The 26,490-nt window shown below is 33.7% G+C and overlaps 38 non-coding genes across 38 annotated transcripts; all 38 read right to left on the bottom strand.

Annotated features, from left to right (window-relative positions):
* Positions 1–432: 432 nt before the first annotated feature.
* TRNAS-CGA (transfer RNA serine (anticodon CGA)) lies at positions 433–514 on the bottom strand. Its single transcript has one exon. It is a non-coding gene; the product is annotated as a tRNA-Ser (tRNA).
* A 207-nt stretch (positions 515–721) lies between these two features.
* On the bottom strand, positions 722–803 carry TRNAS-UGA (transfer RNA serine (anticodon UGA)). The gene has a single exon. It is a non-coding gene; the product is annotated as a tRNA-Ser (tRNA).
* A 947-nt stretch (positions 804–1,750) lies between these two features.
* TRNAS-CGA (transfer RNA serine (anticodon CGA)) lies at positions 1,751–1,832 on the bottom strand. The gene has a single exon. It is a non-coding gene; the product is annotated as a tRNA-Ser (tRNA).
* Positions 1,833–2,039: 207 nt separating this feature from the next.
* Positions 2,040–2,121, bottom strand: TRNAS-UGA (transfer RNA serine (anticodon UGA)). The gene has a single exon. It is a non-coding gene; the product is annotated as a tRNA-Ser (tRNA).
* A 947-nt stretch (positions 2,122–3,068) lies between these two features.
* TRNAS-CGA (transfer RNA serine (anticodon CGA)) lies at positions 3,069–3,150 on the bottom strand. The gene has a single exon. It is a non-coding gene; the product is annotated as a tRNA-Ser (tRNA).
* Positions 3,151–3,357: 207 nt separating this feature from the next.
* On the bottom strand, positions 3,358–3,439 carry TRNAS-UGA (transfer RNA serine (anticodon UGA)). The gene has a single exon. It is a non-coding gene; the product is annotated as a tRNA-Ser (tRNA).
* A 947-nt stretch (positions 3,440–4,386) lies between these two features.
* Positions 4,387–4,468, bottom strand: TRNAS-CGA (transfer RNA serine (anticodon CGA)). The gene has a single exon. It is a non-coding gene; the product is annotated as a tRNA-Ser (tRNA).
* Positions 4,469–4,675: 207 nt separating this feature from the next.
* TRNAS-UGA (transfer RNA serine (anticodon UGA)) lies at positions 4,676–4,757 on the bottom strand. Its single transcript has one exon. It is a non-coding gene; the product is annotated as a tRNA-Ser (tRNA).
* A 947-nt stretch (positions 4,758–5,704) lies between these two features.
* On the bottom strand, positions 5,705–5,786 carry TRNAS-CGA (transfer RNA serine (anticodon CGA)). The gene has a single exon. It is a non-coding gene; the product is annotated as a tRNA-Ser (tRNA).
* Positions 5,787–5,993: 207 nt separating this feature from the next.
* Positions 5,994–6,075, bottom strand: TRNAS-UGA (transfer RNA serine (anticodon UGA)). The gene has a single exon. It is a non-coding gene; the product is annotated as a tRNA-Ser (tRNA).
* A 947-nt stretch (positions 6,076–7,022) lies between these two features.
* On the bottom strand, positions 7,023–7,104 carry TRNAS-CGA (transfer RNA serine (anticodon CGA)). Its single transcript has one exon. It is a non-coding gene; the product is annotated as a tRNA-Ser (tRNA).
* Positions 7,105–7,311: 207 nt separating this feature from the next.
* Positions 7,312–7,393, bottom strand: TRNAS-UGA (transfer RNA serine (anticodon UGA)). The gene has a single exon. It is a non-coding gene; the product is annotated as a tRNA-Ser (tRNA).
* A 947-nt stretch (positions 7,394–8,340) lies between these two features.
* On the bottom strand, positions 8,341–8,422 carry TRNAS-CGA (transfer RNA serine (anticodon CGA)). The gene has a single exon. It is a non-coding gene; the product is annotated as a tRNA-Ser (tRNA).
* Positions 8,423–9,369: 947 nt separating this feature from the next.
* TRNAS-CGA (transfer RNA serine (anticodon CGA)) lies at positions 9,370–9,451 on the bottom strand. The gene has a single exon. It is a non-coding gene; the product is annotated as a tRNA-Ser (tRNA).
* Positions 9,452–9,658: 207 nt separating this feature from the next.
* TRNAS-UGA (transfer RNA serine (anticodon UGA)) lies at positions 9,659–9,740 on the bottom strand. The gene has a single exon. It is a non-coding gene; the product is annotated as a tRNA-Ser (tRNA).
* Positions 9,741–10,687: 947 nt separating this feature from the next.
* Positions 10,688–10,769, bottom strand: TRNAS-CGA (transfer RNA serine (anticodon CGA)). The gene has a single exon. It is a non-coding gene; the product is annotated as a tRNA-Ser (tRNA).
* Positions 10,770–11,716: 947 nt separating this feature from the next.
* TRNAS-CGA (transfer RNA serine (anticodon CGA)) lies at positions 11,717–11,798 on the bottom strand. The gene has a single exon. It is a non-coding gene; the product is annotated as a tRNA-Ser (tRNA).
* Positions 11,799–12,740: 942 nt separating this feature from the next.
* On the bottom strand, positions 12,741–12,822 carry TRNAS-CGA (transfer RNA serine (anticodon CGA)). Its single transcript has one exon. It is a non-coding gene; the product is annotated as a tRNA-Ser (tRNA).
* A 451-nt stretch (positions 12,823–13,273) lies between these two features.
* TRNAS-CGA (transfer RNA serine (anticodon CGA)) lies at positions 13,274–13,355 on the bottom strand. The gene has a single exon. It is a non-coding gene; the product is annotated as a tRNA-Ser (tRNA).
* Positions 13,356–13,562: 207 nt separating this feature from the next.
* TRNAS-UGA (transfer RNA serine (anticodon UGA)) lies at positions 13,563–13,644 on the bottom strand. The gene has a single exon. It is a non-coding gene; the product is annotated as a tRNA-Ser (tRNA).
* A 947-nt stretch (positions 13,645–14,591) lies between these two features.
* On the bottom strand, positions 14,592–14,673 carry TRNAS-CGA (transfer RNA serine (anticodon CGA)). Its single transcript has one exon. It is a non-coding gene; the product is annotated as a tRNA-Ser (tRNA).
* Positions 14,674–15,615: 942 nt separating this feature from the next.
* Positions 15,616–15,697, bottom strand: TRNAS-CGA (transfer RNA serine (anticodon CGA)). The gene has a single exon. It is a non-coding gene; the product is annotated as a tRNA-Ser (tRNA).
* A 451-nt stretch (positions 15,698–16,148) lies between these two features.
* TRNAS-CGA (transfer RNA serine (anticodon CGA)) lies at positions 16,149–16,230 on the bottom strand. Its single transcript has one exon. It is a non-coding gene; the product is annotated as a tRNA-Ser (tRNA).
* Positions 16,231–16,437: 207 nt separating this feature from the next.
* Positions 16,438–16,519, bottom strand: TRNAS-UGA (transfer RNA serine (anticodon UGA)). The gene has a single exon. It is a non-coding gene; the product is annotated as a tRNA-Ser (tRNA).
* A 947-nt stretch (positions 16,520–17,466) lies between these two features.
* Positions 17,467–17,548, bottom strand: TRNAS-CGA (transfer RNA serine (anticodon CGA)). The gene has a single exon. It is a non-coding gene; the product is annotated as a tRNA-Ser (tRNA).
* A 207-nt stretch (positions 17,549–17,755) lies between these two features.
* Positions 17,756–17,837, bottom strand: TRNAS-UGA (transfer RNA serine (anticodon UGA)). Its single transcript has one exon. It is a non-coding gene; the product is annotated as a tRNA-Ser (tRNA).
* Positions 17,838–18,785: 948 nt separating this feature from the next.
* On the bottom strand, positions 18,786–18,867 carry TRNAS-CGA (transfer RNA serine (anticodon CGA)). Its single transcript has one exon. It is a non-coding gene; the product is annotated as a tRNA-Ser (tRNA).
* Positions 18,868–19,074: 207 nt separating this feature from the next.
* Positions 19,075–19,156, bottom strand: TRNAS-UGA (transfer RNA serine (anticodon UGA)). The gene has a single exon. It is a non-coding gene; the product is annotated as a tRNA-Ser (tRNA).
* Positions 19,157–20,104: 948 nt separating this feature from the next.
* TRNAS-CGA (transfer RNA serine (anticodon CGA)) lies at positions 20,105–20,186 on the bottom strand. The gene has a single exon. It is a non-coding gene; the product is annotated as a tRNA-Ser (tRNA).
* Positions 20,187–20,393: 207 nt separating this feature from the next.
* TRNAS-UGA (transfer RNA serine (anticodon UGA)) lies at positions 20,394–20,475 on the bottom strand. Its single transcript has one exon. It is a non-coding gene; the product is annotated as a tRNA-Ser (tRNA).
* A 947-nt stretch (positions 20,476–21,422) lies between these two features.
* On the bottom strand, positions 21,423–21,504 carry TRNAS-CGA (transfer RNA serine (anticodon CGA)). The gene has a single exon. It is a non-coding gene; the product is annotated as a tRNA-Ser (tRNA).
* Positions 21,505–21,711: 207 nt separating this feature from the next.
* TRNAS-UGA (transfer RNA serine (anticodon UGA)) lies at positions 21,712–21,793 on the bottom strand. Its single transcript has one exon. It is a non-coding gene; the product is annotated as a tRNA-Ser (tRNA).
* Positions 21,794–22,741: 948 nt separating this feature from the next.
* TRNAS-CGA (transfer RNA serine (anticodon CGA)) lies at positions 22,742–22,823 on the bottom strand. The gene has a single exon. It is a non-coding gene; the product is annotated as a tRNA-Ser (tRNA).
* Positions 22,824–23,030: 207 nt separating this feature from the next.
* TRNAS-UGA (transfer RNA serine (anticodon UGA)) lies at positions 23,031–23,112 on the bottom strand. The gene has a single exon. It is a non-coding gene; the product is annotated as a tRNA-Ser (tRNA).
* Positions 23,113–24,059: 947 nt separating this feature from the next.
* TRNAS-CGA (transfer RNA serine (anticodon CGA)) lies at positions 24,060–24,141 on the bottom strand. The gene has a single exon. It is a non-coding gene; the product is annotated as a tRNA-Ser (tRNA).
* A 207-nt stretch (positions 24,142–24,348) lies between these two features.
* Positions 24,349–24,430, bottom strand: TRNAS-UGA (transfer RNA serine (anticodon UGA)). Its single transcript has one exon. It is a non-coding gene; the product is annotated as a tRNA-Ser (tRNA).
* A 948-nt stretch (positions 24,431–25,378) lies between these two features.
* Positions 25,379–25,460, bottom strand: TRNAS-CGA (transfer RNA serine (anticodon CGA)). The gene has a single exon. It is a non-coding gene; the product is annotated as a tRNA-Ser (tRNA).
* Positions 25,461–25,667: 207 nt separating this feature from the next.
* Positions 25,668–25,749, bottom strand: TRNAS-UGA (transfer RNA serine (anticodon UGA)). Its single transcript has one exon. It is a non-coding gene; the product is annotated as a tRNA-Ser (tRNA).
* Between the last annotated feature and the right edge of the window lie 741 nt (positions 25,750–26,490).

Here is a 26,490-nt window from a genome sequence, read left to right as displayed (position 1 = left end):
GTTATGTATCTTACAAAGTGGCTGATGGAAATAATTGCAATACATTCACTGTAATTCCACAGATAGCACTACAGTTTTGTGATATTTGAAAGTATCTGATATGCACATTTCTACCTAGTGCTGCTGATTTGTTAATTAAAAGTTTAGTTGTTATTAACAAAACTAATTTTAACTCAGATCTACACATAAATAACCATTACATCATGAAACAGTAAAAAAAAATTGGAGATGGTTTAATGACATGTTCCTAAAATGCAGGAAGAGCCTCACTGTCTGAGATCACGTGCTTCAAAAAGCAGTCTATTGTGAAATAGGATGCAGGTGAAGGTGATTTAGGATGAGACAGTTACATTGTTCAACATAACATATTTTGCTTTTCTACATCTTAAATGCATATTGTGTTTTTAAATAAGTTTGAAAAGCAAAATGTAACGTAGCTGGCAGGATTTGAACCTGCGCAGGAAAACCCCAATGGATTTCGAGTCAATCGCCTTAACCACTCGGCCACAACTACCTGCACGTTGATTTTGTGATGAGCTTCTGTAGAAAAATAATTGCTTTCCATTTCATGATTGTCATTTAAAACCTGTTGCAATTTCTATTTGGTAGCTGCTATATTAATAGACAAACTATGGGAAATATAATAGCTAGTATAGTTTCCTAGAAAATAAAGGAGTCAAGGAAGTATGATCTCTGTTTTTGACACGCTCGAAAAGCAAGACTTAGCTGGCAGGATTTGAACCTGCGCGGGGAAACCCCAATGGATTTCAAGTCCATCGCCTTAACCACTCGGCCACAACTACTTCTATACCACTACCAGACATTACCTGGAGTACAAATTAATTTATTATCGTTCTGTTTATTTCATTGGTCCCATGCTTATTTAATGTAGAAATAGCACACCTGCCACTGCACAATCATAAATTTGTTTATTAACATGCATTTTCTCTCAACATTCATTTAATCTCTGCAGATCTCTCAAGATCAAATTTTGCATTCTTTGTGGCAGTATGGATATTGTGAAAGGCACATCATAGGATTCTGCAAATGTATATGTGAAATAATTAGTTCATAACATCAAGGCTGCAAACTAGGATTAAATCAGGATTAGGATACAATGGTGAGTATGATGGTTTCCAAAAAATATTGATTTTAATTTTTCAATTACTGTTTATGTTTTAAAAAGAAACAGCTCATGTCAGTGTTATAGAGATATATTTAAGATTAACTTTAAGATGGGAAAGATTTCCTGAGCTTGGTGGCAATTGTTGATTATGATGAAGATGATAATATGTTCTGGAATGAACAAATAAACTTTGTTATGTATCTTACAAAGTGGCTGATGGAAATAATTGCAATACATTCACTGTAATTCCACAGATAGCACTACAGTTTTGTGATATTTGAAAGTATCTGATATGCACATTTCTACCTAGTGCTGCTGATTTGTTAATTAAAAGTTTAGTTGTTATTAACAAAACTAATTTTAACTCAGATCTACACATAAATAACCATTACATCATGAAACAGTAAAAAAAAATTGGAGATGGTTTAATGACATGTTCCTAAAATGCAGGAAGAGCCTCACTGTCTGAGATCACGTGCTTCAAAAAGCAGTCCATTGTGAAATAGGATGCAGGTGAAGGTGATTTAGGATGAGACAGTTACATTGTTCAACATAACATATTTTGCTTTTCTACATCTTAAATGCATATTGTGTTTTTAAATAAGTTTGAAAAGCAAAATGTAACGTAGCTGGCAGGATTTGAACCTGCGCAGGAAAACCCCAATGGATTTCGAGTCAATCGCCTTAACCACTCGGCCACAACTACCTGCACGTTGATTTTGTGATGAGCTTCTGTAGAAAAATAATTGCTTTCCATTTCATGATTGTCATTTAAAACCTGTTGCAATTTCTATTTGGTAGCTGCTATATTAATAGACAAACTATGGGAAATATAATAGCTAGTATAGTTTCCTAGAAAATAAAGGAGTCAAGGAAGTATGATCTCTGTTTTTGACACGCTCGAAAAGCAAGACTTAGCTGGCAGGATTTGAACCTGCGCGGGGAAACCCCAATGGATTTCAAGTCCATCGCCTTAACCACTCGGCCACAACTACTTCTATACCACTACCAGACATTACCTGGAGTACAAATTAATTTATTATCGTTCTGTTTATTTCATTGGTCCCATGCTTATTTAATGTAGAAATAGCACACCTGCCACTGCACAATCATAAATTTGTTTATTAACATGCATTTTCTCTCAACATTCATTTAATCTCTGCAGATCTCTCAAGATCAAATTTTGCATTCTTTGTGGCAGTATGGATATTGTGAAAGGCACATCATAGGATTCTGCAAATGTATATGTGAAATAATTAGTTCATAACATCAAGGCTGCAAACTAGGATTAAATCAGGATTAGGATACAATGGTGAGTATGATGGTTTCCAAAAAATATTGATTTTAATTTTTCAATTACTGTTTATGTTTTAAAAAGAAACAGCTCATGTCAGTGTTATAGAGATATATTTAAGATTAACTTTAAGATGGGAAAGATTTCCTGAGCTTGGTGGCAATTGTTGATTATGATGAAGATGATAATATGTTCTGGAATGAACAAATAAACTTTGTTATGTATCTTACAAAGTGGCTGATGGAAATAATTGCAATACATTCACTGTAATTCCACAGATAGCACTACAGTTTTGTGATATTTGAAAGTATCTGATATGCACATTTCTACCTAGTGCTGCTGATTTGTTAATTAAAAGTTTAGTTGTTATTAACAAAACTAATTTTAACTCAGATCTACACATAAATAACCATTACATCATGAAACAGTAAAAAAAAATTGGAGATGGTTTAATGACATGTTCCTAAAATGCAGGAAGAGCCTCACTGTCTGAGATCACGTGCTTCAAAAAGCAGTCCATTGTGAAATAGGATGCAGGTGAAGGTGATTTAGGATGAGACAGTTACATTGTTCAACATAACATATTTTGCTTTTCTACATCTTAAATGCATATTGTGTTTTTAAATAAGTTTGAAAAGCAAAATGTAACGTAGCTGGCAGGATTTGAACCTGCGCAGGAAAACCCCAATGGATTTCGAGTCAATTGCCTTAACCACTCGGCCACAACTACCTGCACATTGATTTTGTGATGAGCTTCTGTAGAAAAATAATTGCTTTCCATTTCATGATTGTCATTTAAAACCTGTTGCAATTTCTATTTGGTAGCTGCTATATTAATAGACAAACTATGGGAAATATAATAGCTAGTATAGTTTCCTAGAAAATAAAGGAGTCAAGGAAGTATGATCTCTGTTTTTGACACGCTCGAAAAGCAAGACGTAGCTGGCAGGATTTGAACCTGCGCGGGGAAACCCCAATGGATTTCAAGTCCATCGCCTTAACCACTCGGCCACAACTACTTCTATACCACTACCAGACATTACCTGGAGTACAAATTAATTTATTATCGTTCTGTTTATTTCATTGGTCCCATGCTTATTTAATGTAGAAATAGCACACCTGCCACTGCACAATCATAAATTTGTTTATTAACATGCATTTTCTCTCAACATTCATTTAATCTCTGCAGATCTCTCAAGATCAAATTTTGCATTCTTTGTGGCAGTATGGATATTGTGAAAGGCACATCATATGATTCTGCAAATGTATATGTGAAATAATTAGTTCATAACATCAAGGCTGCAAACTAGGATTAAATCAGGATTAGGATACAATGGTGAGTATGATGGTTTCCAAAAAATATTGATTTTAATTTTTCAATTACTGTTTATGTTTTAAAAAGAAACAGCTCATGTCAGTGTTATAGAGATATATTTAAGATTAACTTTAAGATGGGAAAGATTTCCTGAGCTTGGTGGCAATTGTTGATTATGATGAAGATGATAATATGTTCTGGAATGAACAAATAAACTTTGTTATGTATCTTACAATGTGGCTGATGGAAATAATTGCAATACATTCACTGTAATTCCACAGATAGCACTACAGTTTTGTGATATTTGAAAGTATCTGATATGCACATTTCTACCTAGTGCTGCTGATTTGTTAATTAAAAGTTTAGTTGTTATTAACAAAACTAATTTTAACTCAGATCTACACATAAATAACCATTACATCATGAAACAGTAAAAAAAAATTGGAGATGGTTTAATGACATGTTCCTAAAATGCAGGAAGAGCCTCACTGTCTGAGATCACGTGCTTCAAAAAGCAGTCCATTGTGAAATAGGATGCAGGTGAAGGTGAATTAGGATGAGACAGTTACATTGTTCAACATAACATATTTTGCTTTTCTACATCTCAAATGCATATTGTGTTTTTAAATAAGTTTGAAAAGCAAAACGTAACGTAGCTGGCAGGATTTGAACCTGCGCAGGAAAACCCCAATGGATTTCGAGTCAATCGCCTTAACCACTCGGCCACAACTACCTGCACGTTGATTTTGTGATGAGCTTCTGTAGAAAAATAATTGCTTTCCATTTCATGATTGTCATTTAAAACCTGTTGCAATTTCTATTTGGTAGCTGCTATATTAATAGACAAACTATGGGAAATATAATAGCTAGTATAGTTTCCTAGAAAATAAAGGAGTCAAGGAAGTATGATCTCTGTTTTTGACACGCTCGAAAAGCAAGACGTAGCTGGCAGGATTTGAACCTGTGCGGGGAAACCCCAATGGATTTCAAGTCCATCGCCTTAACCACTCGGCCACAACTACTTCTATACCACTACCAGACATTACCTGGAGTACAAATTAATTTATTATCGTTCTGTTTATTTCATTGGTCCCATGCTTATTTAATGTAGAAATAGCACACCTGCCACTGCACAATCATAAATTTGTTTATTAACATGCATTTTCTCTCAACATTCATTTAATCTCTGCAGATCTCTCAAGATCAAATTTTGCATTCTTTGTGGCAGTATGGATATTGTGAAAGGCACATCATAGGATTCTGCAAATGTATATGTGAAATAATTAGTTCATAACATCAAGGCTGCAAACTAGGATTAAATCAGGATTAGGATACAATGGTGAGTATGATGGTTTCCAAAAAATATTGATTTTAATTTTTCAATTACTGTTTATGTTTTAAAAAGAAACAGCTCATGTCAGTGTTATAGAGATATATTTAAGATTAACTTTAAGATGGGAAAGATTTCCTGAGCTTGGTGGCAATTGTTGATTATGATGAAGATGATAATATGTTCTGGAATGAACAAATAAACTTTGTTATGTATCTTACAAAGTGGCTGATGGAAATAATTGCAATACATTCACTGTAATTCCACAGATAGCACTACAGTTTTGTGATATTTGAAAGTATCTGATATGCACATTTCTACCTAGTGCTGCTGATTTGTTAATTAAAAGTTTAGTTGTTATTAACAAAACTAATTTTAACTCAGATCTACACATAAATAACCATTACATCATGAAACAGTAAAAAAAAATTGGAGATGGTTTAATGACATGTTCCTAAAATGCAGGAAGAGCCTCACTGTCTGAGATCACGTGCTTCAAAAAGCAGTCCATTGTGAAATAGGATGCAGGTGAAGGTGATTTAGGATGAGACAGTTACATTGTTCAACATAACATATTTTGCTTTTCTACATCTTAAATGCATATTGTGTTTTTAAATAAGTTTGAAAAGCAAAATGTAACGTAGCTGGCAGGATTTGAACCTGCGCAGGAAAACCCCAATGGATTTCGAGTCAATTGCCTTAACCACTCGGCCACAACTACCTGCACGTTGATTTTGTGATGAGCTTCTGTAGAAAAATAATTGCTTTCCATTTCATGATTGTCATTTAAAACCTGTTGCAATTTCTATTTGGTAGCTGCTATATTAATAGACAAACTATGGGAAATATAATAGCTAGTATAGTTTCCTAGAAAATAAAGGAGTCAAGGAAGTATGATCTCTGTTTTTGACACGCTCGAAAAGCAAGACTTAGCTGGCAGGATTTGAACCTGCGCGGGGAAACCCCAATGGATTTCAAGTCCATCGCCTTAACCACTCGGCCACAACTACTTCTATACCACTACCAGACATTACCTGGAGTACAAATTAATTTATTATCGTTCTGTTTATTTCATTGGTCCCATGCTTATTTAATGTAGAAATAGCACACCTGCCACTGCACAATCATAAATTTGTTTATTAACATGCATTTTCTCTCAACATTCATTTAATCTCTGCAGATCTCTCAAGATCAAATTTTGCATTCTTTGTGGCAGTATGGATATTGTGAAAGGCACATCATAGGATTCTGCAAATGTATATGTGAAATAATTAGTTCATAACATCAAGGCTGCAAACTAGGATTAAATCAGGATTAGGATACAATGGTGAGTATGATGGTTTCCAAAAAATATTGATTTTAATTTTTCAATTACTGTTTATGTTTTAAAAAGAAACAGCTCATGTCAGTGTTATAGAGATATATTTAAGATTAACTTTAAGATGGGAAAGATTTCCTGAGCTTGGTGGCAATTGTTGATTATGATGAAGATGATAATATGTTCTGGAATGAAAAAATAAACTTTGTTATGTATCTTACAAAGTGGCTGATGGAAATAATTGCAATACATTCACTGTAATTCCACAGATAGCACTACAGTTTTGTGATATTTGAAAGTATCTGATATGCACATTTCTACCTAGTGCTGCTGATTTGTTAATTAAAAGTTTAGTTGTTATTAACAAAACTAATTTTAACTCAGATCTACACATAAATAACCATTACATCATGAAACAGTAAAAAAAAATTGGAGATGGTTTAATGACATGTTCCTAAAATGCAGGAAGAGCCTCACTGTCTGAGATCACGTGCTTCAAAAAGCAGTCCATTGTGAAATAGGATGCAGGTGAAGGTGATTTAGGATGAGACAGTTACATTGTTCAACATAACATATTTTGCTTTTCTACATCTTAAATGCATATTGTGTTTTTAAATAAGTTTGAAAAGCAAAATGTAACGTAGCTGGCAGGATTTGAACCTGCGCAGGAAAACCCCAATGGATTTCGAGTCAATCGCCTTAACCACTCGGCCACAACTACCTGCACGTTGATTTTGTGATGAGCTTCTGTAGAAAAATAATTGCTTTCCATTTCATGATTGTCATTTAAAACCTGTTGCAATTTCTATTTGGTAGCTGCTATATTAATAGACAAACTATGGGAAATATAATAGCTAGTATAGTTTCCTAGAAAATAAAGGAGTCAAGGAAGTATGATCTCTGTTTTTGACACGCTCGAAAAGCAAGACGTAGCTGGCAGGATTTGAACCTGCGCGGGGAAACCCCAATGGATTTCAAGTCCATCGCCTTAACCACTCGGCCACAACTACTTCTATACCACTACCAGACATTACCTGGAGTACAAATTAATTTATTATCGTTCTGTTTATTTCATTGGTCCCATGCTTATTTAATGTAGAAATAGCACACCTGCCACTGCACAATCATAAATTTGTTTATTAACATGCATTTTCTCTCAACATTCATTTAATCTCTGCAGATCTCTCAAGATCAAATTTTGCATTCTTTGTGGCAGTATGGATATTGTGAAAGGCACATCATAGGATTCTGCAAATGTATATGTGAAATAATTAGTTCATAACATCAAGGCTGCAAACTAGGATTAAATCAGGATTAGGATACAATGGTGAGTATGATGGTTTCCAAAAAATATTGATTTTAATTTTTCAATTACTGTTTATGTTTTAAAAAGAAACAGCTCATGTCAGTGTTATAGAGATATATTTAAGATTAACTTTAAGATGGGAAAGATTTCCTGAGCTTGGTGGCAATTGTTGATTATGATGAAGATGATAATATGTTCTGGAATGAACAAATAAACTTTGTTATGTATCTTACAAAGTGGCTGATGGAAATAATTGCAATACATTCACTGTAATTCCACAGATAGCACTACAGTTTTGTGATATTTGAAAGTATCTGATATGCACATTTCTACCTAGTGCTGCTGATTTGTTAATTAAAAGTTTAGTTGTTATTAACAAAACTAATTTTAACTCAGATCTACACATAAATAACCATTACATCATGAAACAGTAAAAAAAAATTGGAGATGGTTTAATGACATGTTCCTAAAATGCAGGAAGAGCCTCACTGTCTGAGATCACGTGCTTCAAAAAGCAGTCCATTGTGAAATAGGATGCAGGTGAAGGTGATTTAGGATGAGACAGTTACATTGTTCAACATAACATATTTTGCTTTTCTACATCTTAAATGCATATTGTGTTTTTAAATAAGTTTGAAAAGCAAAATGTAACGTAGCTGGCAGGATTTGAACCTGCGCAGGAAAACCCCAATGGATTTCGAGTCCATCGCCTTAACCACTCGGCCACAACTACTTCTATACCACTACCAGACATTACCTGGAGTACAAATTAATTTATTATCGTTCTGTTTATTTCATTGGTCCCATGCTTATTTAATGTAGAAATAGCACACCTGCCACTGCACAATCATAAATTTGTTTATTAACATGCATTTTCTCTCAACATTCATTTAATCTCTGCAGATCTCTCAAGATCAAATTTTGCATTCTTTGTGGCAGTATGGATATTGTGAAAGGCACATCATAGGATTCTGCAAATGTATATGTGAAATAATTAGTTCATAACATCAAGGCTGCAAACTAGGATTAAATCAGGATTAGGATACAATGGTGAGTATGATGGTTTCCAAAAAATATTGATTTTAATTTTTCAATTACTGTTTATGTTTTAAAAAGAAACAGCTCATGTCAGTGTTATAGAGATATATTTAAGATTAACTTTAAGATGGGAAAGATTTCCTGAGCTTGGTGGCAATTGTTGATTATGATGAAGATGATAATATGTTCTGGAATGAACAAATAAACTTTGTTATGTATCTTACAAAGTGGCTGATGGAAATAATTGCAATACATTCACTGTAATTCCACAGATAGCACTACAGTTTTGTGATATTTGAAAGTATCTGATATGCACATTTCTACCTAGTGCTGCTGATTTGTTAATTAAAAGTTTAGTTGTTATTAACAAAACTAATTTTAACTCAGATCTACACATAAATAACCATTACATCATGAAACAGTAAAAAAAAATTGGAGATGGTTTAATGACATGTTCCTAAAATGCAGGAAGAGCCTCACTGTCTGAGATCACGTGCTTCAAAAAGCAGTCCATTGTGAAATAGGATGCAGGTGAAGGTGATTTAGGATGAGACAGTTACATTGTTCAACATAACATATTTTGCTTTTCTACATCTTAAATGCATATTGTGTTTTTAAATAAGTTTGAAAAGCAAAATGTAACGTAGCTGGCAGGATTTGAACCTGCGCAGGAAAACCCCAATGGATTTCGAGTCAATCGCCTTAACCACTCGGCCACAACTACCTGCACGTTGATTTTGTGATGAGCTTCTGTAGAAAAATAATTGCTTTCCATTTCATGATTGTCATTTAAAACCTGTTGCAATTTCTATTTGGTAGCTGCTATATTAATAGACAAACTATGGGAAATATAATAGCTAGTATAGTTTCCTAGAAAATAAAGGAGTCAAGGAAGTATGATCTCTGTTTTTGACACGCTCGAAAAGCAAGACGTAGCTGGCAGGATTTGAACCTGCGCGGGGAAACCCCAATGGATTTCAAGTCCATCGCCTTAACCACTCGGCCACAACTACTTCTATACCACTACCAGACATTACCTGGAGTACAAATTAATTTATTATCGTTCTGTTTATTTCATTGGTCCCATGCTTATTTAATGTAGAAATAGCACACCTGCCACTGCACAATCATAAATTTGTTTATTAACATGCATTTTCTCTCAACATTCATTTAATCTCTGCAGATCTCTCAAGATCAAATTTTGCATTCTTTGTGGCAGTATGGATATTGTGAAAGGCACATCATAGGATTCTGCAAATGTATATGTGAAATAATTAGTTCATAACATCAAGGCTGCAAACTAGGATTAAATCAGGATTAGGATACAATGGTGAGTATGATGGTTTCCAAAAAATATTGATTTTAATTTTTCAATTACTGTTTATGTTTTAAAAAGAAACAGCTCATGTCAGTGTTATAGAGATATATTTAAGATTAACTTTAAGATGGGAAAGATTTCCTGAGCTTGGTGGCAATTGTTGATTATGATGAAGATGATAATATGTTCTGGAATGAACAAATAAACTTTGTTATGTATCTTACAAAGTGGCTGATGGAAATAATTGCAATACATTCACTGTAATTCCACAGATAGCACTACAGTTTTGTGATATTTGAAAGTATCTGATATGCACATTTCTACCTAGTGCTGCTGATTTGTTAATTAAAAGTTTAGTTGTTATTAACAAAACTAATTTTAACTCAGATCTACACATAAATAACCATTACATCATGAAACAGTAAAAAAAAATTGGAGATGGTTTAATGACATGTTCCTAAAATGCAGGAAGAGCCTCACTGTCTGAGATCACGTGCTTCAAAAAGCAGTCCATTGTGAAATAGGATGCAGGTGAAGGTGATTTAGGATGAGACAGTTACATTGTTCAACATAACATATTTTGCTTTTCTACATCTTAAATGCATATTGTGTTTTTAAATAAGTTTGAAAAGCAAAATGTAACGTAGCTGGCAGGATTTGAACCTGCGCAGGAAAACCCCAATGGATTTCGAGTCCATCGCCTTAACCACTCGGCCACAACTACTTCTATACCACTACCAGACATTACCTGGAGTACAAATTAATTTATTATCGTTCTGTTTATTTCATTGGTCCCATGCTTATTTAATGTAGAAATAGCACACCTGCCACTGCACAATCATAAATTTGTTTATTAACATGCATTTTCTCTCAACATTCATTTAATCTCTGCAGATCTCTCAAGATCAAATTTTGCATTCTTTGTGGCAGTATGGATATTGTGAAAGGCACATCATAGGATTCTGCAAATGTATATGTGAAATAATTAGTTCATAACATCAAGGCTGCAAACTAGGATTAAATCAGGATTAGGATACAATGGTGAGTATGATGGTTTCCAAAAAATATTGATTTTAATTTTTCAATTACTGTTTATGTTTTAAAAAGAAACAGCTCATGTCAGTGTTATAGAGATATATTTAAGATTAACTTTAAGATGGGAAAGATTTCCTGAGCTTGGTGGCAATTGTTGATTATGATGAAGATGATAATATGTTCTGGAATGAACAAATAAACTTTGTTATGTATCTTACAAAGTGGCTGATGGAAATAATTGCAATACATTCACTGTAATTCCACAGATAGCACTACAGTTTTGTGATATTTGAAAGTATCTGATATGCACATTTCTACCTAGTGCTGCTGATTTGTTAATTAAAAGTTTAGTTGTTATTAACAAAACTAATTTTAACTCAGATCTACACATAAATAACCATTACATCATGAAACAGTAAAAAAAAATTGGAGATGGTTTAATGACATGTTCCTAAAATGCAGGAAGAGCCTCACTGTCTGAGATCACGTGCTTCAAAAAGCAGTCCATTGTGAAATAGGATGCAGGTGAAGGTGATTTAGGATGAGACAGTTACATTGTTCAACATAACATATTTTGCTTTTCTACATCTTAAATGCATATTGTGTTTTTAAATAAGTTTGAAAAGCAAAATGTAACGTAGCTGGCAGGATTTGAACCTGCGCAGGAAAACCCCAATGGATTTCGAGTCCATCGCCTTAACCACTCGGCCACAACTACTTCTATACCACTACCAGACATTACCTGGAGTACAAATTAATTTATTATCGTTCTGTTTATTTCATTGGTCCCATGCTTATTTAATTTAGAAATAGCACACCTGCCACTGCACAATCATAAATTTGTTTATTAACATGCATTTTCTCTCAACATTCATTTAATCTCTGCAGATCTCTCAAGATCAAATTTTGCATTCTTTGTGGCAGTATGGATATTGTGAAAGGCACATCATAGGATTCTGCAAATGTATATGTGAAATAATTAGTTCATAACATCAAGGCTGCAAACTAGGATTAAATCAGGATTAGGATACAATGGTGAGTATGATGGTTTCCAAAAAATATTGATTTTAATTTTTCAATTACTGTTTATGTTTTAAAAAGAAACAGCTCATGTCAGTGTTATAGAGATATATTTAAGATTAACTTTAAGATGGGAAAGATTTCCTGAGCTTGGTGGCAATTGTTGATTATGATGAAGATGATAATATGTTCTGGAATGAACAAATAAACTTTGTTATGTATCTTACAAAGTGGCTGATGGAAATAATTGCAATACATTCACTGTAATTCCACAGATAGCACTACAGTTTTGTGATATTTGAAAGTATCTGATATGCACATTTCTACCTAGTGCTGCTGATTTGTTAATTAAAAGTTTAGTTGTTATTAACAAAACTAATTTTAACTCAGATCTACACATAAATAACCATTACATCATGAAACAGTAAAAAAAAATTGGAGATGGTTTAATGACATGTTCCTAAAATGCAGGAAGAGCCTCACTGTCTGAGATCACGTGCTTCAAAAAGCAATCCATTGTGAAATAGGATGCAGGTGAAGGTGATTTAGGATGAGACAGTTACATTGTTCAACATAACATATTTTGCTTTTCTACATATTAAATGCATATTGTGTTTTTAAATAAGTTTGAAAAGCAAAATGTAGCTATCAGGATTTGAACATGCGCGGGGAAACCCCAATGGATTTCGAGTCCATCGCCTTAACCACTCGGCCACAACTACCTGCACATTGATTTTGTGATGAGCTTCTGTGGAAAGATAATTGCTTTCCATTTCATGATTGTCATTTAAAACCTGTTGCAATTTCTATTTGGTAGCTGCTATATTAATAGACAAACTATGTGAAATATAAAAGCTAGTATAGTTTCCTAGAAAATAAATGAGTCAAGGAAGTATGATCTCTGTTTTTGACATTCTCGAAAAGCAAGACGTAGCTGGCAGTATTTGAAACAGTAAAAAAAAATTGGAGATGGTTTAATGACATGTTCCTAAAATGCAGGAAGAGCCTCACTGTCTGAGATCACGTGCTTCAAAAAGCAGTCCATTGTGAAATAGGATGCAGGTGAAGGTGATTTAGGATGAGACAGTTACATTGTTCAACATAACATATTTTGCTTTTCTACATCTTAAATGCATATTGTGTTTTTAAATAAGTTTGAAAAGCAAAATGTAACATAGCTGGCAGGATTTGAAACTGCGCAGGAAAACCCCAATGGATTTCGAGTCAATCGCCTTAACCACTCGGCCACAACTACCTGCACGTTGATTTTGTGATGAGCTTCTGTAGAAAAATAATTGCTTTCCATTTCATGATTGTCATTTAAAACCTGTTGCAATTTCTATTTGGTAGCTGCTATATTAATAGACAAACTATGGGAAATAGAATAGCTAGCATAGTTTCCTAGAAAATAAAGGAGTCAAGGAAGTATGATCTCTGTTTTTGACACGCTCGAAAAGCAAGACTTAGCTGGCAGGATTTGAACCTGCGCGGGGAAACCCCAATGGATTTCAAGTCCATCGCCTTAACCACTCGGCCACAACTACTTCTATACCACTACCAGACATTACCTGGAGTACAAATTAATTTATTATCGTTCTGTTTATTTCATTGGTCCCATGCTTATTTAATGTAGAAATAGCACACCTGCCACTGCACAATCATAAATTTGTTTATTAACATGCATTTTCTCTCAACATTCATTTAATCTCTGCAGATCTCTCAAGATCAAATTTTGCATTCTTTGTGGCAGTATGGATATTGTGAAAGGCACATCATAGGATTCTGCAAATGTATATGTGAAATAATTAGTTCATAACATCAAGGCTGCAAACTAGGATTAAATCAGGATTAGGATACAATGGTGAGTATGATGGTTTCCAAAAAATATTGATTTTAATTTTTCAATTACTGTTTATGTTTTAAAAAGAAACAGCTCATGTCAGTGTTATAGAGATATATTTAAGATTAACTTTAAGATGGGAAAGATTTCCTGAGCTTGGTGGCAATTGTTGATTATGATGAAGATGATAATATGTTCTGGAATGAACAAATAAACTTTGTTATGTATCTTACAAAGTGGCTGATGGAAATAATTGCAATACATTCACTGTAATTCCACAGATAGCACTACAGTTTTGTGATATTTGAAAGTATCTGATATGCACATTTCTACCTAGTGCTGCTGATTTGTTAATTAAAAGTTTAGTTGTTATTAACAAAACTAATTTTAACTCAGATCTACACATAAATAACCATTACATCATGAAACAGTAAAAAAAAATTGGAGATGGTTTAATGACATGTTCCTAAAATGCAGGAAGAGCCTCACTGTCTGAGATCACGTGCTTCAAAAAGCAGTCCATTGTGAAATAGGATGCAGGTGAAGGTGATTTAGGATGAGACAGTTACATTGTTCAACATAACATATTTTGCTTTTCTACATCTTAAATGCATATTGTGTTTTTAAATAAGTTTGAAAAGCAAAATGTAACGTAGCTGGCAGGATTTGAACCTGCGCAGGAAAACCCCAATGGATTTCGAGTCCATCGCCTTAACCACTCGGCCACAACTACTTCTATACCACTACCAGACATTACCTGGAGTACAAATTAATTTATTATCGTTCTGTTTATTTCATTGGTCCCATGCTTATTTAATTTAGAAATAGCACACCTGCCACTGCACAATCATAAATTTGTTTATTAACATGCATTTTCTCTCAACATTCATTTAATCTCTGCAGATCTCTCAAGATCAAATTTTGCATTCTTTGTGGCAGTATGGATATTGTGAAAGGCACATCATAGGATTCTGCAAATGTATATGTGAAATAATTAGTTCATAACATCAAGGCTGCAAACTAGGATTAAATCAGGATTAGGATACAATGGTGAGTATGATGGTTTCCAAAAAATATTGATTTTAATTTTTCAATTACTGTTTATGTTTTAAAAAGAAACAGCTCATGTCAGTGTTATAGAGATATATTTAAGATTAACTTTAAGATGGGAAAGATTTCCTGAGCTTGGTGGCAATTGTTGATTATGATGAAGATGATAATATGTTCTGGAATGAACAAATAAACTTTGTTATGTATCTTACAAAGTGGCTGATGGAAATAATTGCAATACATTCACTGTAATTCCACAGATAGCACTACAGTTTTGTGATATTTGAAAGTATCTGATATGCACATTTCTACCTAGTGCTGCTGATTTGTTAATTAAAAGTTTAGTTGTTATTAACAAAACTAATTTTAACTCAGATCTACACATAAATAACCATTACATCATGAAACAGTAAAAAAAAATTGGAGATGGTTTAATGACATGTTCCTAAAATGCAGGAAGAGCCTCACTGTCTGAGATCACGTGCTTCAAAAAGCAATCCATTGTGAAATAGGATGCAGGTGAAGGTGATTTAGGATGAGACAGTTACATTGTTCAACATAACATATTTTGCTTTTCTACATATTAAATGCATATTGTGTTTTTAAATAAGTTTGAAAAGCAAAATGTAGCTATCAGGATTTGAACATGCGCGGGGAAACCCCAATGGATTTCGAGTCCATCGCCTTAACCACTCGGCCACAACTACCTGCACATTGATTTTGTGATGAGCTTCTGTGGAAATATAATTGCTTTCCATTTCATGATTGTCATTTAAAACCTGTTGCAATTTCTATTTGGTAGCTGCTATATTAATAGACAAACTATGTGAAATATAAAAGCTAGTATAGTTTCCTAGAAAATAAATGAGTCAAGGAAGTATGATCTCTGTTTTTGACATTCTCGAAAAGCAAGACGTAGCTGGCAGTATTTGAAACAGTAAAAAAAAATTGGAGATGGTTTAATGACATGTTCCTAAAATGCAGGAAGAGCCTCACTGTCTGAGATCACGTGCTTCAAAAAGCAGTCCATTGTGAAATAGGATGCAGGTGAAGGTGATTTAGGATGAGACAGTTACATTGTTCAACATAACATATTTTGCTTTTCTACATCTTAAATGCATATTGTGTTTTTAAATAAGTTTGAAAAGCAAAATGTAACATAGCTGGCAGGATTTGAAACTGCGCAGGAAAACCCCAATGGATTTCGAGTCAATCGCCTTAACCACTCGGCCACAACTACCTGCACGTTGATTTTGTGATGAGCTTCTGTAGAAAAATAATTGCTTTCCATTTCATGATTGTCATTTAAAACCTGTTGCAATTTCTATTTGGTAGCTGCTATATTAATAGACAAACTATGGGAAATAGAATAGCTAGCATAGTTTCCTAGAAAATAAAGGAGTCAAGGAAGTATGATCTCTGTTTTTGACACGCTCGAAAAGCAAGACTTAGCTGGCAGGATTTGAACCTGCGCGGGGAAACCCCAATGGATTTCAAGTCCATCGCCTTAACCACTCGGCCACAACTACTTCTATACCACTACCAGACATTACCTGGAGTACAAATTAATTTATTATCGTTCTGTTTATTTCATTGGTCCCATGCTTATTTAATGTAGAAATAGCACACCTGCCACTGCACAATCATAAATTTGTTTATTAACATGCATTTTCTCTCAACATTCATTTAATCTCTGCAGATCTCTCAAGATCAAATTTTGTATTCTTTGTGGCAGTATGGATATTGTGAAAGGCACATCATAGGATTCTGCAAATGTATATGTGAAACAATTAGTTCATAACATCAAGGCTGCAAACTAGGATTAAATCAGGATTAGGATACAATGGTGAGTATGATGGTTTCCAAAAAATATTGATTTTAATTTTTCAATTACTGTTTATGTTTTAAAAAGAAACAGCTCATGTCAGTGTTATAGAGATATATTTAAGATTAACTTTAAGATGGGAAAGATTTCCTGAGCTTGGTGGCAATTGTTGATTATGATGAAGATGATAATATGTTCTGGAATGAACAAATAAACTTTGTTATGTATCTTACAATGTGGCTGATGGAAATAATTGCAATACATTCACTGTAATTCCACAGATAGCACTACAGTTTTGTGATATTTGAAAGTATCTGATATGCACATTTCTACCTAGTGCTGCTGATTTGTTAATTAAAAGTTTAGTTGTTATTAACAAAACTAATTTTAACTCAGATCTACACATAAATAACCATTACATCATGAAACAGTAAAAAAAAATTGGAGATGGTTTAATGACATGTTCCTAAAATGCAGGAAGAGCCTCACTGTCTGAGATCACGTGCTTCAAAAAGCAGTCCATTGTGAAATAGGATGCAGGTGAAGGTGAATTAGGATGAGACAGTTACATTGTTCAACATAACATATTTTGCTTTTCTACATCTTAAATGCATATTGTGTTTTTAAATAAGTTTGAAAAGCAAAATGTAACGTAGCTGACAGGATTTGAACATGCGCGGGGAAACCCCAATGGATTTCGAGTCCATCGCCTTAACCACTCGGCCACAACTACCTGCACGTTGATTTTGTGATGAGCTTCTGTGGAAAAATAATTGCTTTCCATTTCATGATTGTCATTTAAAACCTGTTGCAATTTCTATTTGGTAGCTGCTATATTAATAGACAAACTATGTGAAATATAAAAGCTAGTATAGTTTCCTAGAAAATAAATGAGTCAAGGAAGTATGATCTCTGTTTTTGACATTCTCGAAAAGCAAGACGTAGCCGGCAGTATTTGAACCTGCGCCGGGAAACCCCAATGGATTTCAAGTCCATCGCCTTAACAACTCGGCCACAACTACTTCTATACCACTAACTGACATTACCTGGAGTACAAAATAATTTATTATCGTTCTGTTTATTTCAATGGTCCCATGCTTATTTAATGTGGAATTAGCACACCTGCCACTGCACAATCATAAATTTGTTTATTAACATGCATTTTCTCTCATCATTCATTTCATCTCTGCAGATCTCTCAAGATCAAATTTTGCATTCTTTAGTGGCAGTATGGATATTGTGAAAGGCACATCATAGGATTCTGCAAATGTATATGTGAAATAATTAGTTCATAACATCAAGGCTGCAAACTAGGATTAAATCAGGATTAGGATACAATGGTGAGTATGATGGTTTCCAAAAAATATTGATTTTAATTTTTCAATTACTGTTTATGTTTTAAAAAGAAACAGCTCATGTCAGTGTTATAGAGATATATTTAAGATTAACTTTAAGATGGGAAAGATTTCCTGAGCTTGGTGGCAATTGTTGATTATGATGAAGATGATAATATGTTCTGGAATGAACAAATAAACTTTGTTATGTATCTTACAATGTGGCTGATGGAAATAATTGCAATACATTCACTGTAATTCCACAGATAGCACTACAGTTTTGTGATATTTGAAAGTATCTGATATGCACATTTCTACCTAGTGCTGCTGATTTGTTAATTAAAAGTTTAGTTGTTATTAACAAAACTAATTTTAACTCAGATCTACACATAAATAACCATTACATCATGAAACAGTAAAAAAAAATTGGAGATGGTTTAATGACATGTTCCTAAAATGCAGGAAGAGCCTCACTGTCTGAGATCACGTGCTTCAAAAAGCAGTCCATGGTGAAATAGGATGCAGGTGAAGGTGAATTAGGATGAGACAGTTACATTGTTCAACATAACATATTTTGCTTTTCTACATCTTAAATGCATATTGTGTTTTTAAATAAGTTTGAAAAGCAAAATGTAACGTAGCTGACAGGATTTGAACATGCGCGGGGAAACCCCAATGGATTTCGAGTCCATCGCCTTAACCACTCGGCCACAACTACCTGCACGTTGATTTTGTGATGAGCTTCTGTGGAAAAATAATTGCTTTCCATTTCATGATTGTCATTTAAAACCTGTTGCAATTTCTATTTGGTAGCTGCTATATTAATAGACAAACTATGTGAAATATAAAAGCTAGTATAGTTTCCTAGAAAATAAATGAGTCAAGGAAGTATGATATCTGTTTTTGACATTCTCGAAAAGCAAGACGTAGCTGGCAGTATTTGAACCTGCGCCGGGAAACCCCAATGGATTTCAAGTCCATCGCCTTAACAACTCGGCCACAACTACTTCTATACCACTAACTGACATTACCTGGAGTACAAAATAATTTATTATCGTTCTGTTTATTTCAATGGTCCCATGCTTATTTAATGTGGAATTAGCACACCTGCCACTGCACAATCATAAATTTGTTTATTAACATGCATTTTCTCTCATCATTCATTTCATCTCTGCAGATCTCTCAAGATCAAATTTTGCATTCTTTAGTGGCAGTATGGATATTGTGAAAGGCACATCATAGGATTCTGCAAATGTATATGTGAAATAATTAGTTCATAACATCAAGGCTGCAAACTAGGATTAAATCAGGATTAGGATACAATGGTGAGTATGATGGTTTCCAGAAAATATTGATTTTAATTTTTCAATTACTGTTTATGTTTTAAAAAGAAACAGCTCATGTCAGTGTTATAGAGATATATTTAAGATTAACTTTAAGATGGGAAAGATTTCCTGAGCTTGGTGGCAATTGTTGATTATGATGAAGATGATAATATGTTCTGGAATGAACAAATAAACTTTGTTATGTATCTTACAATGTGGCTGATGGAAATAATTGCAATACATTCACTGTAATTCCACAGATAGCACTACAGTTTTGTGATATTTGAAAGTATCTGATATGCACATTTCTACCTAGTGCTGCTGATTTGTTAATTAAAAGTTTAGTTGTTATTAACAAAACTAATTTTAACTCAGATCTACACATAAATAACCATTACATCATGAAACAGTAAAAAAAAATTGGAGATGGTTTAATTACATGTTCCTAAAATGCAGGAAGAGCCTCACTGTCTGAGATCACGTGCTTCAAAAAGCAGTCCATTGTGAAATAGGATGCAGGTGAAGGTGATTTAGGATGAGACAGTTACATTGTTCAACATAACATATTTTGCTTTTCTACATCTTAAATGCATATTGTGTTTTTAAATAAGTTTGAAAAGCAAAATGTAACGTAGCTGGCAGGATTTTAACCTGCGCGGGGAAACCCCAATGAATTTCGAGTCCATCGCCTTAACCACTCGGCCACAACTACCTGCACGTTGATTTTGTGATGAGCTTCTGTGGAAAAATAATTGCTTTCCATTTCATAATTGTCATTTAAAACCTGTTGCAATTTCTATTTGGTAGCTGCTATATTAATAGTCAAACTATGGGAAATATAATAGCTAGTATAGTTTCCTAGAAAATAAATGAGTCAAGGAAGTATGATCTCTGTTTTTGACATGCTCGAAAAGCAAGACGTAGCTGGCAGGATTTGAACCTGCGCAGGGAAACCCCAATGGATTTCAAGTCCATCGCCTTAACCACTCGGCCACAACTACTTCTATACAACTACCAGACATTACCTGGAGTCCAAAATAATTTATTATCGTTCTGTTTATTTCATTGGTCCCATGCTTATTTAATGTAGAATTAGCACACCTGCCACTGCACAATCATAAATTTGTTTATTAACATGCATTTTCTCTCATCATTCATTTAATCTCTGCAGATCTCTCATGATCAAATTTTGCATTCTTTAGTGGCAGTATGGATATTGTGAAAGTCACATCATAGGATTCTGCAAATGTATATGTGAAATAATTAGTTCATAACATCAAGGCTGCAAACTAGGATTAAATCAGGATTAGGATACAATGGTGAGTATGATGGTTTCCAAAAAATATTGATTTAATTTTTCAATTACTGTTTATGTTTTAAAAAGAAACAGCTCATGTCAGTGTTATAGAGATATATTTAAGATTAACTTTAAGATGGGAAAGATTTCCTGAGCTTGGTGGCAATTGTTGATTATGATGAAGATGATAATATGTTCTGGAATGAACAAATAAACTTTGTTATGTTTCTTACAATGTGGCTGATGGAAATAATTGCAATACATTCACTGTAATTCCACAGATAGCACTACAGTTTTGTGATATTTGAAAGTATCTGATATGCACATTTCTACCTAGTGCTGCTGATTTGTTAATTAAAAGTTTAGTTGTTATTAACAAAACTAATTTTAACTCAGATCTACACATAAATAACCATTACATCATGAAACAGTAAAAAAAAATTGGAGATGGTTTAATGACATGTTCCTAAAATGCAGGAAGAGCCTCACTGTCTGAGATCACGTGCTTCAAAAAGCAGTCCATTGTGAAATAGGATGCAGGTGAAGGTGATTTAGGATGAGACAGTTACATTGTTCAACATAACATATTTTGCTTTTCTACATCTTAAATGCATATTGTGTTTTTAAATAAGTTTGAAAAGCAAAATGTAACGTAGCTGGCAGGATTTTAACCTGCGCGGGGAAACCCCAATGAATTTCGAGTCCATCGCCTTAACCACTCGGCCACAACTACCTGCACGTTGATTTTGTGATGAGCTTCTGTAGAAAAATAATTGCTTTCCATTTCATGATTGTCATTTAAAACCTGTTGCAATTTCTATTTGGTAGCTGCTATATTAATAGTCAAAACATGGGAAATATAAAAGCTAGTATAGTTTCCTAGAAAATAAATGAGTCAAGGAAGTATGATCTCTGTTTTTGACATTCTCGAAAAGTAAGACATAGCTGGCAGTATTTGAACCTGCGCGGGGAAACCCCAATGGATTTCAAGTCCATCGCCTTAACAACTCGGCCACAACTACTTCTATACCACTACCTGACATTACCTGGAGTACAAAATAATTTATTATCGTTCTGTTTATTTCAATGGTCCCATGCTTATTTAATGTGGAATTAGCACACCTGCCACTGCACAATCATAAATTTGTTTATTAACATGCATTTTCTCTCATCATTCATTTCATCTCTGCAGATCTCTCAAGATCAAATTTTGCATTCTTTAGTGGCAGTATGGATATTGTGAAAGGCACATCATAGGATTCTGCAAATGTATATGTGAAATAATTAGTTCATAACATCAAGGCTGCAAACTAGGATTAAATCAGGATTAGGATACAATGGTGAGTATGATGGTTTCCAAAAAATATTGATTTTAATTTTTCAATTACTGTTTATGTTTTAAAAAGAAACAGCTCATGTCAGTGTTATAGAGATATATTTAAGATTAACTTTAAGATGGGAAAGATTTCCTGAGCTTGGTGGCAATTGTTGATTATGATGAAGATGATAATATGTTCTGGAATGAACAAATAAACTTTGTTATGTATCTTACAAAGTGGCTGATGGAAATAATTGCAATACATTCACTGTAATTCCACAGATAGCACTACAGTTTTGTGATATTTGAAAGTATCTGATATGCACATTTCTACCTAGTGCTGCTGATTTGTTAATTAAAAGTTTAGTTGTTATTAACAAAACTAATTTTAACTCAGATCTACACATAAATAACCATTACATCATGAAACAGTAAAAAAAAATTGGAGATGGTTTAATGACATGTTCCTAAAATGCAGGAAGAGCCTCACTGTCTGAGATCACGTGCTTCAAAAAGCAGTCCATTGTGAAATAGGATGCAGGTGAAGGTGATTTAGGATGAGACAGTTACATTGTTCAACATAACATATTTTGCTTTTCTACATCTTAAATGCATATTGTGTTTTTAAATAAGTTTGAAAAGCAAAATGTAACGTAGCTGGCAGGATTTGAACCTGCACAGGGAAACCCCAATGGATTTCGAGTCCATCGCCTTAACCACTCGGCCACAACTACCTGCACGTTGATTTTGTGATGAGCTTCTGTGGAAAAATAATTGCTTTCCATTTCATAATTGTCATTTAAAACCTGTTGCAATTTCTATTTGGTAGCTGCTATATTAATAGTCAAACTATGGGAAATATAATAGCTAGTATAGTTTCCTAGAAAATAAATGAGTCAAGGAAGTATGATCTCTGTTTTTGACACGCTCGAAAAGCAAGACGTAGCTGGCAGGATTTGAACCTGCGCGGGGAAACCCCAATGGATTTCAAGTCCATCGCCTTAACCACTCGGCCACAACTACTTCTATACCACTACCAGACATTACCTGGAGTACAAAATAATTTATTATTGTTCTGTTTATTTCATTGGTCCCATGCTTATTTAATGTAGAATTAGCACACCTGCCACTGCACAATCATAAATTTGTTTATTAACATGCATTTTCTCTCATCATTCATTTAATCTCTGCAGATCTCTCATGATCAAATTTTGCATTCTTTAGTGGCAGTATGGATATTGTGAAAGGCACATCATAGGATTCTGCAAATGTACATGTGAAATAATTAGTTCATAACATCAAGGCTGCAAACTAGGATTAAATCAGGATTAGGATACAATGGTGAGTATGATGGTTTCCAAAAAATATTGATTTAATTTTTCAATTACTGTTTATGTTTTAAAAAGAAACAGCTCATGTCAGTGTTATAGAGATATATTTAAGATTAACTTTAAGATGGGAAAGATTTCCTGAGCTTGGTGGCAATTGTTGATTATGATGAAGATGATAATATGTTCTGGAATGAACAAATAAACTTTGTTATGTTTCTTACAATGTGGCTGATGGAAATAATTGCAATACATTCACTGTAATTCCACAGATAGCACTACAGTTTTGTGATATTTGAAAGTATCTGATATGCACATTTCTACCTAGTGCTGCTGATTTGTTAATTAAAAGTTTAGTTGTTATTAACAAAACTAATTTTAACTCAGATCTACACATAAATAACCATTACATCATGAAACAGTAAAAAAAAATTGGAGATGGTTTAATGACATGTTCCTAAAATGCAGGAAGAGCCTCACTGTCTGAGATCACGTGCTTCAAAAAGCAGTCCATTGTGAAATAGGATGCAGGTGAAGGTGATTTAGGATGAGACAGTTACATTGTTCAACATAACATATTTTGCTTTTCTACATCTTAAATGCATATTGTGTTTTTAAATAAGTTTGAAAAGCAAAATGTAACATAGCTGGCAGGATTTTAACCTGCGCGGGGAAACCCCAATGAATTTCGAGTCCATCGCCTTAACCACTCGGCCACAACTACCTGCACGTTGATTTTGTGATGAGCTTCTGTAGAAAAATAATTGCTTTCCATTTCATGATTGTCATTTAAAACCTGTTGAAATTTTTATTTGGTAGCTGCTATATTAATAGACAAACTATGGGAAATATAATAGCTAGCATAGTTTCCTAGAAAATAAATGAGTCAAGGAAGTATGATCTCTGTTTTTGACATGCTCGAAAAGCAAGACGTAGCTGGCAGGATTTGAACCTGCGGGGGGAAACCCCAATGGATTTCAAGTCCATTGCCTTAACCACTCGGCCACAACTACTTCTATACAACTATCAGACATTACCTGGAGTACAAAATAATTTATTATCGTTCTGTTTATTTCATTGGTCCCATGCTTATTTAATGTAGAATTAGCACACCTGCCTCTGCACAATCATAAATTTGTTTATTAACATGCATTTTCTCTCATCCTTCATTTCATCTCTGCAGATCTCTCAAGATCAAATTTTGCATTCTTTAGTGGCAGTATGGATATTGTGAAAGGCACATCATAGGATTCTGCAAATGTATATGTGAAATAATTAGTTCATAACATCAAGGCTGCAAACTAGGATTAAATCAGGATTAGGATACAATGGTGAGTATGATGGTTTCCAAAAAATATTGATTTTAATTTTTCAATTACTGTTTATGTTTTAAAAAGAAACAGCTCATGTCAGTGTTATAGAGATATATTTAAGATTAACTTTAAGATGGGAAAGATTTCCTGAGCTTGGTGGCAATTGTTGATTATGATGAAGATGATAATATGTTCTGGAATGAACAAATAAACTTTGTTATGAATCTTACAATGTCGCTGATGGAAATAATTGCAATACATTCACTGTAATTCCACAGATAGCACTACAGTTTTGTGATATTTGAAAGTATCTGATATGCACATTTCTACCTAGTGCTGCTGATTTGTTAATTAAAAGTTTAGTTGTTATTAACAAAACTAATTTTAACTCAGATCTACACATAAATAACCATTACATCATGAAACAGTAAAAAAAAATTGGAGATGGTTTAATGACATGTTCCTAAAATGCAGGAAGAGCCTCACTGTCTGAGATCACGTGCTTCAAAAAGCAGTCCATTGTGAAATAGGATGCAGGTGAAGGTGATTTAGGATGAGACAGTTACATTGTTCAACATAACATATTTTGCTTTTCTACATCTTAAATGCATATTGTGTTTTTAAATAAGTTTGAAAAGCAAAATGTAATGTAGCTGGCAGGATTTTAACCTGTGTGGGGAAACCCCAATGGATTTCGAGTCCATCGCCTTAACCACTCGGCCACAACTACCTGCACGTTGATTTTGTGATGAGCTTCTGTAGAAAAATAATTGCTTTCCATTTCATGATTGTCATTTAAAACCTGTTGCAATTTCTATTTGGTAGCTGCTATATTAATAGACAAACTATGGGAAATATAATAGCTAGTATAGTTTCCTAGAAAATAAAGGAGTCAAGGAAGTATGATCTCTGTTTTTGACATGCTCGAAAAGCAAGACGTAGCTGGCAGGATTTGAACCTGCACGGGGAAACCTCAATGGATTTCAAGTCCATCGCCTTAACCACTCAGCCACAACTACTTCTATACCACTACCAGACATTACCTGGAGTACAAAATAATTTATTATCGTTCTGTTTATTTCATTGGTCCCATGCTTATTTAATGTAGAATTAGCACACCTGCCACTGCACAATCATAAATTTGTTTATTAACATGCATTTTCTCTCATCATTCATTTCATCTCTGCAGATCTCTCAAGATCAAATTTTGCATTCTTTAGTGGCAGTATGGATATTGTGAAAGGCACATCATAGGATTCTGCAAATGTATATGTGAAATAATTAGTTCATAACATCAAGGCTGCAAACTAGGATTAAATCAGGATTAGGATACAATGGTGAGTATGATGGTTTCCAAAAAATATTGATTTTAATTTTTCAATTACTGTTTATGTTTTAAAAAGAAACAGCTCATGTCAGTGTTATAGAGATATATTTAAGATTAACTTTAAGATGGGAAAGATTTCCTGAGCTTGGTGGCAATTGTTGATTATGATGAAGATGATAATATGTTCTGGAATGAACAAATAAACTTTGTTATGTATCTTACAATGTGGCTGATGGAAATAATTGCAATACATTCACTGTAATTCCACAGATAGCACTACAGTTTTGTGATATTTGAAAGTATCTGATATGCACATTTCTACCTAGTGCTGCTGATTTGTTAATTAAAAGTTTAGTTGTTATTAACAAAACTAATTTTAACTCAGATCTACACATAAATAACCATTACATCATGAAACAGTAAAAAAAAATTG

The sequence above is a fragment of the Taudactylus pleione genome, unplaced genomic scaffold (genome assembly GCF_031769625.1).
Source record: "Taudactylus pleione unplaced genomic scaffold, aTauple2 ptg000085l, whole genome shotgun sequence".
NCBI lineage: Eukaryota > Metazoa > Chordata > Amphibia > Anura > Myobatrachidae > Taudactylus > Taudactylus pleione.
The sequence above is the reverse complement of the archived record's forward strand: the minus strand, read 5'-3'. Positions and strand labels throughout refer to the sequence as shown.